The sequence below is a fragment of the Plecotus auritus genome (genome assembly GCF_963455305.1).
Source record: "Plecotus auritus genome assembly, chromosome: 5".
NCBI lineage: Eukaryota > Metazoa > Chordata > Mammalia > Chiroptera > Vespertilionidae > Plecotus > Plecotus auritus.
The window spans coordinates 53,098,622-53,105,105 of NC_137776.1; positions in this window are offsets into that span (position 1 = coordinate 53,098,622).

Here is a 6,484-nt window from a genome sequence, read left to right on the forward strand (position 1 = left end):
TTTTCAGCCACTCTTTTCTACTTTCCTTCTGGGAGTGTAATGACATAAATGATGATTCTTCTGTTGTAGTCTCACATGTCCCTGAGGCTCATTTTTTCCAGTCTAGTTTTTCTGTGTTGTTCATTTTGTATGAATCTATTGCTCTGTACTCAAAGTCACTGATTTTTCTTCTCTGTCATTTCTACTCTACTATTGAGCCCTTCTATGGATATTTTTACTTCTGTTGTTATATTTTTTTAGTTTCATAATTCCAATCTTTTTATAAAATCAATTGCTTTTGAAGTTTTCTATTTTTTAGATTTCTTTCAAGAGAATTTTATTTGATTAATGCTTTAAAATACTTCTTAGACAATTTCAACATCTGATTTAACTTAATATTAGTGCCACAAATTGTCTTTTCCCCTTCAAGGTATGATTTTCTTAGTTCTTGGTATGCTGGGTAATATTTTTCCCTCTAATATTTTGTCTATGTCTTGTCTAACTCACTTTAGATCCAGATCAAGAATAAGCCTAACTGGTCTGCCCTCTATTTTTAGATCCAAGGTGAGTAGTCTTCTGCTGTTGGGTGTTGGGATAAAAGATGCCCTTCATTATGGTGTCTCCATTCTCTTATGATAATAGTATTCCTGTTTCTTAGCTAGACACATGGCCTTCTGGGATAAAGAGTACATTTCATAGTCTCTTTTTTCAGTTAAGGCTGACCATGTAAATAAATTAAATCCTTTTTAACTTCTTTCTACTGATGGAAATATGGATGAAGGTGGGCAATCTGTTATGAAACAAGTGAAGCCATCAATAAATCAATGACAACCAATATGACAGAAGAACTTGGTTCATATACTAGTAATCATAAAGTAGCAGGGAATAGCCACATCATATTTTATCTTTTTTAAGCTACCAGGAAAATTAAGAACCTTTGAGGGACACTTAGGTAATCGCAAACCTTTTCCCAAAACTTCCAGGCAAAGATCCAAATCATTAAAAAAGAAATACACACCATTATAGCAGTATTATATTCTTTAGAGTTTAAACCTGGATAATTGTTATACAGTAGAGAGCACAGAAGTCTAATATATCCCATGGGCTATAGTTTCCAATCCTACAATGTCTTTCACTTCTTGCTCAGTAAAAATCTCTACAAGATTCCTAAACAACTGAATTGGCAGGGAACTATCATAAGCCCGCAATATAGTGCAATGTGAAGCAGGAGTACATTTTAATCTTTGGGTATATCATGCTATCTCTGTGTGAAGGAGCTATCTTTGCTGAATAAATATCACCTTTCCATTGTCTATCAATCATGCTTGATAGTTTGGTGAAGAAATGTATTTGTTCTCTCAACTGAGTGAACCTTCTTTAGATTAAGGTGAAGCACTGACATATTTGGGGCAAGCAAGACTGCAATACCAGCTCCAGTTTGATTAAAGACGTGTTGGTTTATTTTCTTTTACATCACAGAAATGACTTAGAATCATCTCCAGGGTGTCTGCTTTTCTCCTGAACCTTAAATGAAATATATATATTTTGTCCTCACATTGCTGTCTGCAGAAGAAAACACTGCATCCTTCCAATGCACACAAAGATTCCACTGCAGTGCAACCCAAGCAAAAGCAGCCAAGGTCTGCCAGAGACCTCGGCTGCTGCAGCGTTTGATGCTCACAGGAAAGGTCTCATGAATAATGCAGTTATAAACAGGTGGCCATGTCAGGATCTCTTCACTTAATGCTATTCTCAAACACACTCTGAGGAAAGTAATTGGATACCTTCATTACCAATTGATCTGTACAGGAAGAAAGAGTGATTAAAAGCTTTGCAAGGCATTGATTGCATGTGCATTAGCTTGCATTGGCCTGCATTATTTTCTACTGAAACCCCACGTAAATTGTAGCAATAACCAGAATTGTGAGGCTTAACAGAAATATAAGCTATTTTAAAGCCACAAGTATAAGGATCCAGAGCAATCCTTCCACTGCAGAATATGTAAAAAGCAAAAGCAGCTTATCACGAGGCCACCTTATAATTGGGTTAGTGCTTGTAAGGCAGCGTCAACTGCTGATGTATTACCAATGGAACATCTTGTAAAATATGAATCCACTCTGGTCCATTTTCTTAACACCAGTGACAAGAACCGTCAGGAAGCTCCAAGCACCTTCCTGGAACAGCCATCATTAATCTCCAATATGATCACATTATCTTTTTATTATTTTACAAAAAATAATGGGCCATACCTACCCCCAAAATCACATACTATTTGTTAAACCTATAAACCTTTGTGCATTCAACCAGCCAGAATTATCGATACAATTGTGAAAGTTAACTGCTCTTGGTGGTGAGGGGGAGGAGGTAGATGTCCATCATGACCAAATCATATACTACAGATATAAGCTTCTTGACTCCTTTATACAAATCTTCTTTAACAAGAAGATTGAAATGTGGTATACAATTTCAACTATACCATGAATTATTATTATTATTATTATTATTATTATTATTATTATTATTACTAGTGGCCCGGTGTATGAAATTTGTACATGGGGTGGTGGGGAGTGGGGTGTCCCTCAGCCCGGCCTGCACCCTCTCCAATCTGGGATCCCTCAGGGGATAACCGGCAGTTGGACATCCCTCTCACAATCCAGAACTGCTGGCTTCTAACTGCTCCCCTGCTGGCTTGATTGCCCCTAATCACCTATGCCTCGGCCCCACACCTGGGACCCAGGATTCCCTCCTCCAGCCGACCACAGGCACCCGGGATCTGGGCTTCCTTCCCTCTGGTCTGGCTGGCTGCAGCTGCAGGGGATGGTGGGCAGGTGGCTTCGCCTGGGCTGCAGCCGCAGGTGCTGGCACCCAGGACTGCGGGGTGGGCGGCTTCTCCATCTCCTGGGCCACAGCCAGCCACAGGCACTGGCACCCAGTTTCTCCGTCTCCCCCAGGATGTGGGGCAGGCGGACGTGAGGCTTCTGCAGCTGGCTGCCACCTGGAATCACAGGGCAGGCAGCTTCTTTGTCTCCCAGGCCGCAGCCAGCCTCAGGTGCTAGCACCCGGTTTCTCCATCTCCCCCAGAACATGGGGCAGGAGGACGTGGGGTGGGTGGCTTCTGTAGCTGGGATCACGGAGCAGGTGGCTTCTTGGTCTCCCTGGCCGTGGCCAGCCTCAGGTGCTGACGCCTGACTTCTCCGACTCCCAAGGCCCAGAGCGGCTCGGGGGCAGGGCCACTGCCATCTTTGTCAGGTTAATTTGCATACTCACTCCTGATTGGCTGGTGGGCTTAGCAGAGGTATGGTCAATTTGCATCTTTCTCTTTCATTAGTGTAGATTGTAAGTATTTATGGGCATTTGTAAGACAGCATTACAATGATTTCTGCATGCTTTTTTACATATTATCTCATCTTAGTGGTTATTATGTTAGCAATAAATTCTATATAATATTAACTGTATCTGATTAACTTTTTTCTCTCTGAGATTATAGAGTGATTTATCTAGGTGCTCTGGAGATTCTATAATGCTCATTGTCTATAGAAAGTTTTATTTATATTACTAGTGGCCTGGTGCACAGATTTATGCACATTGAAAGGAAATTAATTAGAAGAAATATTTTAATATTGCTATTCATCCTTTCTCTATAATACAAGTGTCAGAGATTAAAGAAAATTAGTAAGATGTATATGGAAAAGTATATAAATTGATTAATAAATAAACAATAACATGATATAACAACAACAAAGCCATGATATAAAAACAACAAAAACATGATATAGAAACAACATTGATAAAAACAATGACTGATAAATTGATTAAACTTATTCTAATATCTCCTTCTATACCACCATATTAAGCGTAACATTACTTTCAGAGTGCTTGACTAATTTCCCTTGTGATGAAGTATTTACAACTTTAACTTTAACGTCACATGCTCTTCGAACTCAAGAGAAAGTAACATATAACTGACCATGTCTGAAAATGGGCTCAGGTAGGAATATTCCTACTCTGTCTAGATTGGCACCAGCAAGAGCTTTTATATGTCTTGCACATATGCGAGTCAACGTTTGTTTTTACATTGCCAGTGCACGTCATATTTACTGGCTGGTCAGTTGTTTGAAAGGTCTGACGGATGGATGATTGGTCACTTAGCCTTTTACATACAGAGATTACTCTATTTAGTTATGTTCTTCATATCTTAGTTATTCCTCCTTATCTTTTTTGGTTGAATGCATAAAATTAAATATGCTAGTGTGGAAGAGAAAAAAAATAAAATTCTAAACTATCATTAGTGTGAGGTTCAATCATTGGGAAAGAGGAATTAATTTTAGGTTATTGAAAATTAAGGCTAAGATCTGCTTCCATTTGTGGAAGATTAACTGTAGTGGGAATTGCCATCACACTGTAAACAATGAGAAAACTTGACAAAAATGTATGAAACATATTTTTAGACATTGGATAATAGGGAGCACAGAATTGTGCTATCAGACAGAAGGAGTCCTGAGACAATGACATTTCAGAATCCCTGCCCTAATATGAAAAGGCTGCTCCAGACCTGACTTAAATACACTTTAACACAAGCCTCCAAAAGGCTAACCTAACCTGAAAGTCATTGAGTATGTACCATATTTAAAGACTACAATAAAATGCATCACTCAGTAATGTAAAATTCACACTGTCTAGTGAATTTTACATTACTGAGTGCCAAGGTAAGAAGCAGGAAAATATGACTCTTAAGCAGAAGCAAAAACAAATAGACTCAGTTATGATATTAATTATAAAATAGGCAGACTATAATATTAAAATGGCTATTCTAAATAGTATAACTATGAGCAGGAGGTAAAAGAACACATGAATTGCCCGGCTGGTGTGGCTCTTGGTTGAGCATTGACCTATGAACCAGGAGGTCACGGTTTGATTCCCTGTCAGGGCACATGCTCTGGTTGCAGGCTCAAATCCCCAGTAGGGGGTATGCAGGAGGCAGCCAATCAATGATTTTCATCATTGATGTTTCCCTGTCTTTCCCTCTCTGAAATCAATAATAATAAAAAAAGAACACATGAATTAATAAGGAGAGAATAAAAATGGTTTTAAAAATCCAAATGGATATCCCAGAGATTTAAAACCATCATTTGAAATGAAAAACTGATTGGGTTAAGCTGCAGTTTAGAAACTGGAGAAGACATCTGTGAACTTGAAGATATGGAAATAGAAACTATCCAAATTTAACAGAGAAAAATAAAACTAAAAAGTAAAGGACAGAATCTTAGTGACCTGAGGGCAAATATCTAGCAATCTTACATCTGTGTAATCTTTCCAAAATGAAGATAAATATTTTAAAGCAAACAAAACATGTTAAAATTATCACTAGTAGTGCAGCACTACAAGAAAGGTGAAAGGAAGTTCTTCAGGTGGAAAGCAAATGATATCAGATTGAAATGTGGATTTAAACAATGGAATAAAGAGCACTAGAAATTGTAAATGTGTGAGAAAATATAAAAAATATATACTTTCTCATTTTAATATATTTTAAAATTGTATAAAGCAAAGGTAATAACCATGTATGTTGTTTATGTTTGTAATATATATAAGAAAAATTCATAACAACATAGCACAAAGGACAAGATTGAATAAATGAAATTCTGTTGAAATAAGGATTTACTCAGTATATGTGAAGTGGTATAATATTATTTGAAACCAGACTTTGACAAGTTAAAGGAGCACATTCTAAATTATAAGATAACCACTAAAAATATAAAACAAAGAAAAAGCTAATAAGCCAAAAGATGGGATATAATGAAATCCCAAGGAGTACTAAAATAATTTGTAAAAATGAGAAAAACTTTTAAAAAAGGACAAATAGAAAACAAAAAGTAAGATAGCAAGATTTGAATTCAACTATATAAATAATTATATAAAGTGTAAATGATCTGAATACTCCAAAAGACAAAAATGTCAAATAGAATAAAAAGAATATCAAACCCACTTTTCCCTTTATATTGAACTTATTGGGGTGACATTGGTTAACAAAATTATACAGATTTCAGGTACACAGTTCCACAACAAATCATCTGTATACTATATAGTGTATACACCACCCCAAGTCAAATTCAAGCCCACTTTAAAGATGAGATACAAATAGATTAAAGTTCAAAGATGGGATAAAATATACAATGAAAACACTATTCCAAAGAAAGCTGGCTTGGCTGTATTAAAATAAAGAATAAGTATATTTAAGATAAATATCACTAGAAATAAACTTGTACATTTTCTAATAACAACTGAGTTAAGTCATCAAAAAGAAATATCAACCTTAAATAGATATGCATATAATACTAGAATTTTAAAGCACATACAACAAAACTAATGAAACTAAAAAGAAGAACAGGCAGTCACAGTACACTCAGAGATTCCAATGCTCTTCTTTCAGTATTGACAGAACAAGTAGACATATAATCAGAAATGATGTAGGAAATGTGAACAACCAGCTTGACTTTATTGACATTTT